This window comes from Tachypleus tridentatus, chromosome 2, assembly GCF_004210375.1.
Source record: "Tachypleus tridentatus isolate NWPU-2018 chromosome 2, ASM421037v1, whole genome shotgun sequence".
NCBI classification, from domain to species: Eukaryota; Metazoa; Arthropoda; class Merostomata; order Xiphosura; family Limulidae; genus Tachypleus; species Tachypleus tridentatus.
In genome coordinates this window covers 34,530,201-34,544,181 of record NC_134826.1, presented here as the reverse complement: position 1 = coordinate 34,544,181, position 13,981 = coordinate 34,530,201, and the positions used below count along the sequence as shown (strand labels likewise).

The 13,981-nt window shown below is 34.8% G+C and overlaps 1 protein-coding gene across 3 annotated transcripts in view; it reads right to left on the bottom strand.

Annotated features, from left to right (window-relative positions):
* LOC143240713 (dual specificity testis-specific protein kinase 2-like) overlaps positions 1-8,263 on the bottom strand; it is a 68,599-nt gene extending 60,336 nt beyond the window's left edge. The window contains exon 1 of one of the 3 annotated variants that reach the window (XM_076483625.1): positions 7,980-8,263. The gene's annotated coding sequence lies outside the window, so the exon portion shown is untranslated. Of the gene's footprint in view, positions 1-4,391; positions 4,579-7,514; positions 7,879-7,979 lie in introns of those variants that run through there. The other 2 variants (XM_076483646.1, XM_076483635.1) reach the window with 2 other exon arrangements.
* Positions 8,264-13,981: the final 5,718 nt, after the last annotated feature.

The window sequence follows — 13,981 nt, the reverse complement described above, 5'->3', positions numbered from 1 at the left end:
ATAATACTTACCTCTGCTGACAACATAGCTATTCTTTGACATCAGCTTTACCTATCTAAGCATTGGTCTTCTATGCTCCAGTATTTCCACTTAAATGCCCTTGGCAATATATACTTTGCACATAACACTTTAAGGCCTAACAGGTCAAAACAAAGTATCTGATTCCAATTAATTGCAACAACAAGAAATAGATGGCAAGAGAATTGCAAATATGGATGTATTCCTTTCACTAGGTGTCAGAAATTTAGAAAGAAAGGACCTATCAGGATATAGCAGAACTTAAGGGGAGAAATAAAGTTCTACAAACATGCCAACAACTCCAACTTCTGACATCAACATGGCAGCAGCCAAAAATATACTTCCACTAGGAGGCAGAAAACCAAGGAAAGTAAACAAACAAAAGAGGGTATGAGGTCTACCTATCCCATCAGGTAATAGAACAGTAAGTCTCCCACTCTGAACAAGAGATTCAGAAATAAGAAAAAACTAAATAGATCTCCCCCCTTTTCTGACAACAAGGGAAGAGTAGCCCCATAGGGGCAAAGAAAAGCCCCAAAATCTCACAAAATTCACATGATTAATTGAAGAAGAGTAGTAGGAACTAGATCCAAAACAAATTCCATGGCCAATAAAGAGCTAAGAAAGTCAGTGAAAATATTACAATCAGTGATGCAGGACAAGCAAAATAGCATACAACATAGCAGTGAACACAAAAACTGTAAAGAGGATCCTGTGAGACACTACAATCCACAGTAAACCATACCAGAGTCTACAAAGTCACCTGATTTCAAACCATCCATGTAAATAGGAATAGAAGGAGGATTACAAAGATATTCAGTAAAGAGAAGATAATACTTTTCATCAGGAGTATCCACCTTCAAAATACTCAAAGAAAGGTCACATCTAGGGATGGTAATAAACTATGGTGGAACAAGCTAAGGGTAGCAATGTCATCCAATACCTGATCCAATTCATCCTGTTGTACCTGGATCTATCTATTCTGAAATAAACCTGGCCCATTGAAGAAAGACAATCCTAGGTGAAATGCTTACTATAGTAAGGATCAAACCTTGATAGCATACTGTAGAGAAAGCTGCAAACAGTAAAAGTGAAGAGGACATTCATGGGACAAGGTGTACAAACCATGGACTGGAAATGTGCAGAAAGCTCCTCTGCATAGCCAATGCCCCAAATGCAAATGGGGCCCAGCATCATCAAGGTCAAGATCCTAACAGAACAACAGACCAGAGAACAATAGTCCAGTTTGGATTAAATGAGGATATGATAAATCCTGGGTATAAAGCATAGATCTACTCCCAAAGAGGTGGAATAGAGGACATGGAGGATGTTTAGTTGGTTGGATGGTTGTTTGGCATTTTATGGTGCAAAACAACTAGGCTATCTGCACCAAACAACTAATAAAAAAATATATTAAAATGTTTAAAAGGGTATCATATTAAAACAAAACAAAGTCTAATTTTTGAATTAAAAATTGAAATAGCATAGAAAAGATTAATGGCCTTTAAAAAATAAAAATATTTGTAAAGTGAACAGTGTTACCATTGCCAATGACACTGTCCAGCATCAGGGGTAAACCTTGGAACAAAACACGTCTAAAATGGTGCCATCATTGAGAGTCATAGCAACGACATGACAATAAAATATGAACTATCACAACCTGAGTTAAAAGACTTTTCATATGGTTTGAGAATGATTCTTCTGGAGGCACAGAGAGATCTATCTGCTCTCCCACTGTAGTAGTGGAATAAAGTGCAGCAGCATACATCCAAGATGAAGAGGTAGACAGCAACTTTTGAGCTTTAGGGTAAGTAATGTTTTGAATAGTCTTCAAATGCTGCACCTCTTTTTCTTCCAAGCATTTAGAGCAAGAATGAAAGTAGGATGGGTGAGAGCCATTGCAATTGATGCAATGAGGGTCCATTTTACACTCATAGGCATCATGGTCCTTGCCACCACCACAAGTACATGTCAAGGAACCACATGTCTTTGAGTGACCGAACCAATGACACTGGAAATATTTGAGAGGGTTTGGAATTATGGCCATACCTTGCAATTAAGATAACCCTCCTTGGTAGTGGCAGGTGGATGCAGTGATGTAAATATAAAAATTAAGACAGTGGTTGACATCATAATTACATCTTTGTGATTGGAGGTACGCCTCACTGCAGAAACTCCTTAGGTGGAAAAACCAGCAAGAATCTCCAACTTGGGGATGTTTTTCAAATCCCTCTCAACAATAACTCTTCATGACAATTTCAAAGTAGCACGAGGCATAACCTCAATAGGTATATCCCCAATTGCCTTTAAATGCTAGATGAGTTCAGTGTGTTTAGATGCGAATGTTTTCACCAATATGTCACCAGAGTGAAGCTATCAGGCTAACTTTGGAGAGCCAGCAAATCTTTCTAGTCCCTTCTGAATAAAAAAGGAAGGCATTTGCCCTAAAGGTTTGTATGAAAGAGAATGTAGTATAAGAAAATGAGGTATAGATGTTACAGATGTTGAAGAATCTTCAAGATGTGGTCATTTACCTATGGACTATTTTATTTATGTTTTTATTTGAAGGATCCATAATAAAAAAAAGAATTTTTTTGTGCACACTGACCCCAACCACCATGGAGCCCTACAAGGGGATGCACTATAATGCCAAACAAGGACACTGCAACAATGTGAGGGTTTTGTGAGCACTATATCCAAACACCAGCATCAGATATAATGTCTACAACACCTGTTGAGAACATCCAGCACTGGTGCTTACTTGACTCTAGCCCAAGTGGACCAGCCAATTGACCCTAGGGAGCCACCCCAAGGCTCCCCATCTACAGGAATTCAAGGCAAAAGTAATGTGTAAGGGTTAAACCCTTCAACCACCAGGATCCTCTCCTCCCCTTCACGGGTTACCACATACGGCAAACATGTGGGTGGATGTTTGGATCCCAGAGGAGGTAAACTGAAAGAACAGAACCTTCCCTAGGAGGTCCCATTACCATGTACAGGAATCCACACTGAGGGGGACAGAATTGGGACAACAACTTTTGAGCCTCCAGATAAGAAATGTTGTTAACCATTTTTAATCACTGTAACTCTTTCTTCTCTACCCATTAAGGGCAAGATCAATAGTAAGAGTAGTGGGAACTACTACAATTAGTACAGTGAGGGTTCAATTCACAATCATGAACATCATGGTCTTTTCCACCACAACAAGCAAATGTAGACCACAACAGGATGCCTTTGAATGGCAAAATCACGAACATTAGAACAATCAGAGAGAGTTGGGAATATATATATCTTACACTTCAAGATAACCTGCCCTGACAGCAGCAGGTGGACGTTGTGATGTAAATGTCAAAATAAGAACACTGACAGACGTCATAACTCCTTTACGAATGGAGATACATAGCACTGCAGTATTCTTTGGTTGGAGAAACCAGCACAAATTCCAACTCAGGGATATTAATCAAATTCCTTTTAATAATAACTTCTCATGAGGAATTCAAAGTAGAATGGGGAGTAACCTCAATGGGTATATCCCTAATAGTCTTTGAATTCAAGAGGAGTTCACTGTGTTTTGGGTAAATATTTCTACCAAGATATCCCCAGAACATAGCTTCTTGACTGACTTTGGAGAGCCAGCAAACCCCTCTAATCCCTTCTGAATAAAATAAGGGAGATATTTGCCCTAAAAATTTGCCTGACAATGAATGCAGCATGAGAAAATGAGATAGAGGTGCAGAACATGGTGGAGACTGCTGTTCAATCTTCAAGATGTGGCTGTGTACCAGCAAAGAAACAAAAATGCAGTTGAGGCAGTCAAATGTTAGTAAATTTCTTTATGTGCCAATCAAAATTAAGATCAGTCATGAAATGAATTTGTGGCATATTTACAGAATAATTGTTTGTACAAATCAGTTAGATTAACAACTTTTAATAGAATAGCCAGTGAATTTTAGTAACACTATGTTCTAACAATGATTTTTGTGTCATGTTGCTAAGCAACAAAAGTATAAAACTCGCTATACTTCCAGTTTCACGGCACCATCAACACTCTCTTACAGCCCCCTTTGACCCACATCACTAAAATTGTAATGGGTGTACAGTTATTGAGCTCTTTTGTCTGAATAAATGCATTTTTACTTTCATGACTTCTACTTTGAGAAATAAAGAGAAATCAAGCATAATGCAATACACCCTGACTTTTATATAGCTTAGATTTTTCTTTGAATATCTTACTTAAGTAGGTTTACATTTTACAATATACACTTCTAGTTGTTACATACTGTGTAGCTGAATAAGTTTAATACTGCTCATCAAAACTCTCAATGATATTCACTGTTTCTTATTCTATTCAGCCATAACTGTAAGATACTGACCTAGTTCATAGTTTCAGTTCATTTACTGGATCAGGTACATGTATTTTGACTGTCAAAATCATGTTCCCACATTGTTTACTACAAGGATTTCAGACATCCATTTGGTACCTTCTGTAGGAAGCTTATCTCTTTGGTACCTTCTGTAGGAAGCTTATCTCTTTGGTACCTTCTGTAGGAAGCTTATCCATTTGGTACCTTCTGTAGGAAGCTTATCTCTAACAGCTGAAAATTTTACGTACTTACTTCACATTATATTGTGAAATGATGTGAAATTATTCTTTTTTTTTTGTTTGGATACATTTCAAATGTCCAATAGTCATTAGTGAAACAGATGCAAGTTAAACAAGTATGGTTGATCTTCATATTCCAAAGCCAAATAGATGAAAGATTAATTTTGTCAATTGTTGTGTTGTATCAATTCAACTATTTAATCATTCTTTGAAAAAATTTATATACATTTTTTTCCTAGTTACTTTTATCTTAGAAATCCTAAAGATCTATCTCTGTCATCAATGACTGAAGGTCACACTCAATCTTTAGAAATTTACCTGAATCATTCAATAATAAACAAAGAAAAAAATATTAATGAATGGTTCACCAATTTCACCAACTGCAGAGCAAACTCTTCCCTGCAGGTAACATTATTACATTAATACTGACTGTTCATACATAATGTAGAGAATACCAGTGTTTATTATGTGTTCTTAAAAGTTTCTGAACTTATAACCATGCATTGGAATTAACATCTTTTAAACTAAAATATCTAATGTGATATACTCAATAAAGTTGAAAATAATTTACTGATATAAATTTTCATCAGGTTGCTGAAAAAAAAAATTCTTATGTTACCTAAACAGCATACCAAAAACTTAAGTTGAAGAAAAAAGTCTAAATATAATTATCTTGGTTTAAGATTTCAGTCTCACAAAAGGTGATTCTCAACAGTAACAAAATACAAACCTACTGACCAGTATAAGTAAAAGATATCAAACAGCAACTATAAACACATTTCTAACAACATAATTTACCAAATTACACGTAACTTGCTTCCTGATGTCATCTGTTTAAAATATAACTGAAATGAAAAACCTGTTACTGTTATCAGCAACATAATCTTGCTCATGTTTTGAAAACAAATTTGTTCCAGGAACTCAGATATACAGATCAAAACAAGTTATCAGTCAGCTTTACTAAATGAACTAAATAATAGACATGTAGTTTATTACCATGTTATGTACAGGTGTATAACACACAGACAGTTCCTAAACTCGGCAATATTTACACACGCATTAGCTTGAAACAAAAACATTACCATTTTACATAACAGGCACATGGTATTTGTGATTTTCTTTTGTTTTCACTACCATAAAAAGCTAATAATTAAGATTAGAATGCCAGAAGATCATTGAACCCAAAGAATTAATTAACTTTACTTCTACTTCAAAGCCAACCAACCAACAAAAGTATAAAAACCAAAACCAGTGCAGCTTTTCATGTGTAAATATCTAACTAAACATTTAAACTAGCAGTACTTGCTACATAATCAGGTAAACAAGTAAATGATGGTGAATTTTAAGTATGTGCATATGTACTAATTAAACTTACACGTATTACACCATTTTTAGGTCTGCATTTTTATTCTTCTTATCCCATCAACCAAATATAGAGGTTCAAGGCAATATACTATAGTTATTTTAATTTCACTCAGTCACTGCTGTCCATGTTGCCAAGCCAGACCATATTCTATCTGATGAATGTGCATTTTGACACTAGTCCTGCAGCACTGTAAAAGGCTCTGTCACAAGACTATCATGTGCAAAGTACACCAATTCCCACTATTCATTTATTGTAAGCTGTTTAGTGTACCGTGATAATGATTTCTTATTGTCTGTTTTTCAAATGCAAAGAAATTCATGGCAAGCAAACTGACTGGTAATAAGAGTATATGCTTTCTTACAGAATAGCTCGAATACTCATTTCATTCTCCAACTGATTGAAATATGCAACGGTTGAACAAATATGTCATGAATGCAGCTTCTGTAAATGTGACTTTTATCACTTTTCCAATACAGATCCTTCTTGATTATGATGAATATCATTGTAATAATGTGATGTAATATTTGAGATGATTGGGCTCCCTTAATACCCCATTTGAGAAATTTTGTCATGGTGTGGTAACATATATGCTTATTAATAACACATGCCCATAAGTATAATTCCTGTTTACATCAAAGCAGTGGAAAAGGTATTAATAATATACCGTAATATATGAAATTACCAGGTCCCTTTCAGTTGCTCTTAAGGGAAGATTTTACCTTTAACCCCTAAAATAAGAAAAGTCCTACAATGGAAAGAGAAATAGCCTTTGAAGTGACTTTTAAGCCAGTTGGAGCTATTTTTGTATCTCATCAACAAGTTGCATCTCAGTCTAGCTTTCACCCATACCCTGCAAGTCTGAGCAGAAGATCACTACTGCCCAAACAAAATTTAAGTTCCCTTGTTCAACCATTCTCATCATAAAACACAAAATAAACAACACATCAGTATTATCAATTCCCTTAACAATCTTTAAGATTAATGCCTCAATTAGATCCTCTCTAAATTATTAGATTATAGGATATTTGGTCATTTTTGAAACACAGAACAAAACTACTCATCTGAGACTGACATACTAAATTAGTATACGTTTCTATTAATTTTTATCAAACTTTAAATTAATGTTACATTTAACAGTTGATACTGAATTAGACTATAGAACCTGGTCCTCAACTATTTTATATTACTGTCATACTAATACTATTCCTAGTTAAACCGAAATCGAAAGCGAAGATAAAATTGTAAAATAACACATTTGTAATTTTTTAACTTTAATTATAATTGAGTAACGTTATTTATATGTAAAAACTCTGAAATCTTACTAATATAATACTCATAACAGTAGTAGTATTTTATTAATATTATCATTAATACAATAATTAGTGATAAATTAGAAAATTTAGATAAGACATTAGCCAAGTTCCAAATGTTCAGTTTTTATTATACACTATTTCTTTAAATATTTAAAGATAATTCACGCACACGTCTTAGAGTTTTGGCTATTAATAGTATTAGCAACAACTTTACCTTTCCTGACGCGAAAAATAAACAAATCACTATCCAAAGTAGCCTAATATTACATTTACTACCATACAAAATAAAGAAATACACTAGTACTAACCGAATACTTATTTATACTTAAATATGACATTCAAGCTATATATTATTATTTATAACTACTAGATAACGCTAGCATCAAAAGGATAAATAAATAAAAAAGAGCCATTTCTAATTATATCAGTTCTGCTGTTCTATTGATCGTTTGCTCATGTGTGCTTGTCTTTTTATTTTTAATCAATACTATAAACAAGAATTGAAGTTTGTTATTGTTTACTACAAAAACTTAAACACAAAATATCGTTTTTGGCCATATATATATATTTTACGTTATGTTTGTTTCTTGTTCAACTCAAAGCTATAACATGGGTTCTCTATGCTTTGTCCACCGTGATTATCTAAACCCAAATTTTTAGTTAAAGACCTCAGACTTACCTTTAAGCCACCAGGCTGCGATGATGTTTAGAGATACAATTTACTAAATCTGACAAAAAGAAATCTTTTGATGAATATTACATTAATCTCTCACTGTACAACTACTAACTGTCAATATTTTAGTTCAAAGCATAAAACAGTATTATATTTTCGTTAGTAAAAGGCTGTGCTTATCATTATTTACAAGAATAATAAATTATTCGGAGATACTTCTAAGATTTAGGTTATATACTTTTCTAACGGTAACCTAGGGACCAAAAGAGAAAGGTGCCAACTAGCGGCATCTGCCGTCACATCGGTTATGTCCAGATCTATTTTGTTATAATCATATAGGCTTTTATTTTTATAATCATCCATTGTAGTACTTATAAAGTGCCAGTAATTCCTCCCCTCAATTAACTTAAAAAGTAAATTCTTTAGTATACTTACATTTTCAAATTTTCTATGCGCTTATAGAGTGCTTGTAGCCTTTTGCAGTGATAACTTTATTTAGTGGAGATTTATTTTTGGATCTTGTATCTGTGGGGACCGGCATGGCAAAGCCTGTTAAGGCGAGCGACTCGTAATCTGAGGGTCGCGGGTTCGCATCCCCGTTGCGCCAAACATGCTCGCCCTTTCAACCGTGGGGGCGTTATTATGTGAAAGTCAATTCCACTATTCGTTGGTAAAAGAGTAGCCCAAGAGTTGGCAGTGGGTGGTGCTGACTAGCGGCCTTCCCTCTAGTCTTACACTGCTAAATTAGGGACGGCTAGCATAGATAGCCCTCGAGTAGTTTTGTGCGAAATTCAAAACCAAACAAACTTGTATATGTGTCTCATAGTAACATCATTGCACTGAAGTTCAGAAATGACTGGAAGTTAATCTATCCTTATTTTTACGAAGAACTACCAATAAGTAGGTTGCGCCTGCACTCTGACGGAGATGGCATTATTGTTCCTGTGTATATAATGTCATACTTTCTTAATCTAAAACATAATTTATACAGACTAATTTATACAATTTAATTTTTTTCTGTATTTTAATGGGTTCGTCTATTTTTTCTTACTGTTGTAAATAAATATTTAATTTACTTTGTTTAATATTGTCTTCAGTTTCTTTTCTTCAATTCAACCAAGTGAGGTTTTAGTTTTAACTCCATTATACCTTTCCCGATTAAACCTTCTGTAATTTTTGTCCCCCGCTAGTAATGCGGTAAGTCTACGAATCTACAACCCTAAAATCAAGGGTTCGATTCCCCTCTGTGTACTCAGCAGATAGCCTGATGTGGCTTTGCTCTGTGAAAACACACACCGTTATATTTAGTGTTACTCATAACTATAGAGGAAACACCAAACATAAGAATACTAAAAGTACGGCAGCAAAATAATTTTTTCATATTTGGGTATTCTTTCTGTACCTCTTTGAGTTCTTTTCTATATTATAAGGTTGCATATTTCATTAAAAAGAGGGAAATGGCATTTTCCATTAGAAATACTTCAAAATTGACGGTATATTATTGACAAAGTGAGAAACAAGGTCGAGAATAAGAAATAGCTTCTGAATACTGTTCTGCCATTTTTTGAAAGGTTCATGTCTACAATCTCGATGTAGCCACGAACGCAGGAAAAAAGAACTCCATACTCGGACCAGTGCTGTTGCATAAGTTCAAGACCTAAATATTACTTCTAATTCACAGAACAGAATGAACAGGATACAACCAAATAGGAAATTCTCTATATGACATCAAGACTGTTACAAATCAGGAAATTCCTACTACATTCATAATAATTGTTATGCATGTCCATTTGAAGGGAGACTATTGGTGACATTGGTGAATGAAAACAACCACTGAAAAGTAAATATGGTGAGCTGCAAAGTAGATAAAAGCCCATCTGAAATGAAAGGGATGTTGTTACGACCACAGTGGATTATGGAAAACACTGGAGCCACACAGAGCCGGAATATGAGTTCTTATGATAAATCGTTCGTCAACACAGTAATAGAGATCAATAGGTAGTTGGGCTTGCTAACAAGAGGTCCTACTATACTGAATGTTAAAAATTATTTCTACCCAGAAATGAAATAAATATACAGATATTTATTACATTCAAAAGGTAAAACACAATAAATTGCAAACAATACAAAATAATACACTATACCGCAAAATATGGCAAGACCCATCCTTATGTATCAGGTCATACCTTAAGTAATGTCCGATTGTAGGTTCAGAAAAAGAGAAACGGTTTCAAACGCTTGTAATGTTATTTAATCAATAATGTATGTTCCATTATTATTAATTACTTCCTACCAACGATTCACAAGCTTCTGAATGTCACTTCTATAAAATTCTTGGGTTTTGGAGGAAAAGAATGTGGAAAGGGTAGTTTTGACATCTTTATGTGTTCCGAGCTCTTTTCCATCAAGATAGTTCTGCAAAATTCGGAATAGATGATAATCATATGGGGCAAAGTCTGGAGAATAAGGAGGATGTGGAAATTTTTCCCATTCTAACTTTTCAATATTTGCAGATGTGATCCTTGTTGTATGGGGCCGTGCATTATCCTGATGTAATACAACACCTTTACGACTGATCAAAGCATGTCTCTTTTCTTTCAGTGCAGCATTCAAGTGCTCTAACTGTTGACAATAGACGTCTGATGTAACCGTTACATTGAGTGGCAGCAACTCAAAGTGGATCACGCCAACACTATCACACCAAATGCTCAACAAGACTCCCCTAGGGTGGAGATCCATTTTAGGCTGTGCTTCATCCAGTTTACTTGCACTGAGCCATTGTCTGCGGCGCTTAACATTTTTATAATATATCAATTTTTCATCTCCAGTCACTAACCTGTCCAAAAATGGTGAGTTATGTTCACAAGAGTGCAAATGTTCACACTTACTCTTAGGTCCGCTTCTGTCAAGTCATGGGGTACCCAGTTTCCAAGTTCTGACACCTTTCCAAGCTGTTGCAGATGACGGTGAACTGTTGAATAGGTTGAATTAAGCTTCTGTGCTAGTTCTTCAACTGTTACAGCACAATCTTCATCAAGTGCAGCTAGCAGCAAGTCATTAGTTAACTCAACAGGACGACCTGAACGTTGCACATCACTTAAGCTGTAATCACCTCATTGGAACTTCTGAAACCACCTTCAACATTTTATTACATTGAAAGACCGTAAACCCTTTGAATGTTTCGTGTAGTTTCTGCTGCACCATTGCCTTTTATTTGTCTGAACATTTTTATACATGCCCTACCACATACGAAGCCAAATCTACACCAAGCCTCTAGGTTTGCAATGGGTGTTGTTGATGTTAATTATTACCTTATTTGTCAACAAGAAAAAAAAACTGTTTCTCTAACTGCACAATGAGTTATATTTTTCATAAGAAAATACGGATGACTATTTATTATGAACATACACATAGTGCTCTTCTAGTGTTACAATAACCCTTTCCGCAGTGTTATCTGGTTTGGGTTTTTTATCAGATAGAACATCTTCATATTATGTTTTTGTATGAAAATATATTAAAATTGATATAATGACATATTCCGGCATATGTTATGTAACATTATCACTGTGGCTAACTTGCATATTATAAAAATAAAGAAATACAAAAGAAATGTCTGGTGTTCGTGATAACTTTTACAAACATGAATGAACTCTCCTTAAAATGGCTCAAGACTTTGATGGGATGTGAAGAATTAGTCTGAACTAAGAAAAACTCTGAAAATTAATTCAAAATAAAATGTGATTTTTTTTTACATTAAAAATCTATATGTTACCTTAAGTAACTTACTTGAGTGCTTAACTGCATCCAAACTGAAAATGGTGAGAAATACGATAATTTAAAAAAACATTTAAACGTTAACTAAGAGAGTATAGAACACATAGTATTGTTCTGAACTAAACAAGCAATGGCTAAAATATCTTTTATTTCTCGGGACTTAAAACAATCACAATTGTTTCAAATCTACATCTAGGGCAACAAAAAATTTTCAATCCTATCTTTTTATGCCTGTGATTATTTATCTCTAAATGCTGAAAGAGTGTCGAAATTATTGGTTTATAGATGGCAATATGATACGGTATTGTGTCAGAAAAAACAAAACAAAAAAATCTTCGCATCAACAGTGCGACGAAAAACCGATACAGATAGGCTTGACGTTTATATATGTATGTCCTGAAGTAATCTGTTGAACACCGCAAGTATATATTACGATAACTTAGGTTGATATATGTGTATATTATTGTATATTTGTGGTGCGCCACGTGTATGAGAAGAGTGCATGATGTTCATGAATGTAACATAACAAACATGAATTAATTCCACTGAGTATACATCTGGAGTATGAAGAGAAACAGTGATTATTGACCTGTGAAATATTATTTAAAGATATAGTGTTCCAAATATTTTCATTATTGCTGGAGAAAAAAAAATATTTTCAGTTTCAACACTGGGATATTTGGGAGGTAATAGGGTTTTCATCAGAGAAATAAAAGTCAAGAGTTCACACTATATTTGACGGAAAACGTGGATTTAAATTATGTTTACGGTGATATGAATGAATTATATTTTCATTTTTTTAATATCGCGCAAAGCTACACGAGAGCTGTCTGCGCTAGCTGTCCCAATTATAGCAGTGTAAGACTAGAGGGAAGGCAAATAGTCATCACCACCCACCTCCAACACTTGGGCTACTCTTTTACCAACAAATAGTGGAATTCACCGTAACATTATAACGCATCCATGGCGGAAAGGGTGAGCATGTTTGGTGCGATGAGGATTCCAACCCGCCACCTTCAGATTACGACTCGAACGCCTTAACTCACCTAGCCATGCCAGGCCATTTTCATTTGGAGTGGAATGGAATATTCAGAAGCAGCTGAAATGATATCCGAAAGCTAAATCCATGAAGAATTTTAATTTATTATGTTTATTCATGGGATTCGAAAATTTCATAAGCATATAGTTTTCTCTAAATATTTTTCACCTTATATTTTATATATATACATAACTTTGAGTTAGAAAATACGTTAGTGGGTTTATGAATGTATGACAGAAGGCAGAAATTAACACCCATGAAGCATTGTTTTGTACTCGCTTGGAATTTCACTTCGTTCGCCATTTCTAATTCTCAGTATTTAGGTTCTTTGTGTGGATCTGGGAGGGTCAGGTACAATCATGACCTTTTCCTCCCGTATTTATGTGTGTGTGTGTGTTTTGATTTAGCAAAGCCACCTCGGGCTATCTGCTGAGTCCACCGAGGAGAATCGAACCCCTGATTTTAGCCCGTATTTATGATGTTATTAAAATTTCATATTTGAGACAACAGTTAAATGTTGAACCCGGGGCCCGGCATGGCCAGGTGGATTAAGGCGTTCGACTCGTAATCCGAGAGTCGCGAGTTCGAATCCCTATCGCACCAAACATGCTCGCCCTTTCAGCCCTGGGGGCGTTATAATGTGACGGTCAATTCCACTATTCGTTGGTAAAAGAGTAGCCCAAGAGATGGCGATGGGTGGTGATAACTAGCTGCCTTCCCTCTAGTCTTACACTGCTAAATTAAGGACGGCTAGGGCAGATAGCCCTCGTGTAGCTTTGTGCAAAATTCCAAAACAAACTAACATTTGCATCATTAATGAAACGTTCATTAAGTATTATGTAATAATTAAACTTATACTTTCACTAATTTAACTTTATGCTCTAATTTGATAATGTTTTTAATTTTATACGAGATACTTTATAGCTTTATCTTACACGAATTTTACAACGATGGACACTGTACTTCTGCATATGATCAATTTTTATATTGAAACCATTATTTAAACAGCTGATAAATTTTAACAAATATTCTATGATAATGTTACAATACTTCCACATAATTTAGTTTGCTATAACCAACAAAATAAATGAATGTCTTACTGGTTATTAATCCATTTTCTATATAAAATTAACATTGCATAAAGCTTTGAGACTGTCACACCTCCAAACTTCTACGAGTACACAAGTGTTGTGAA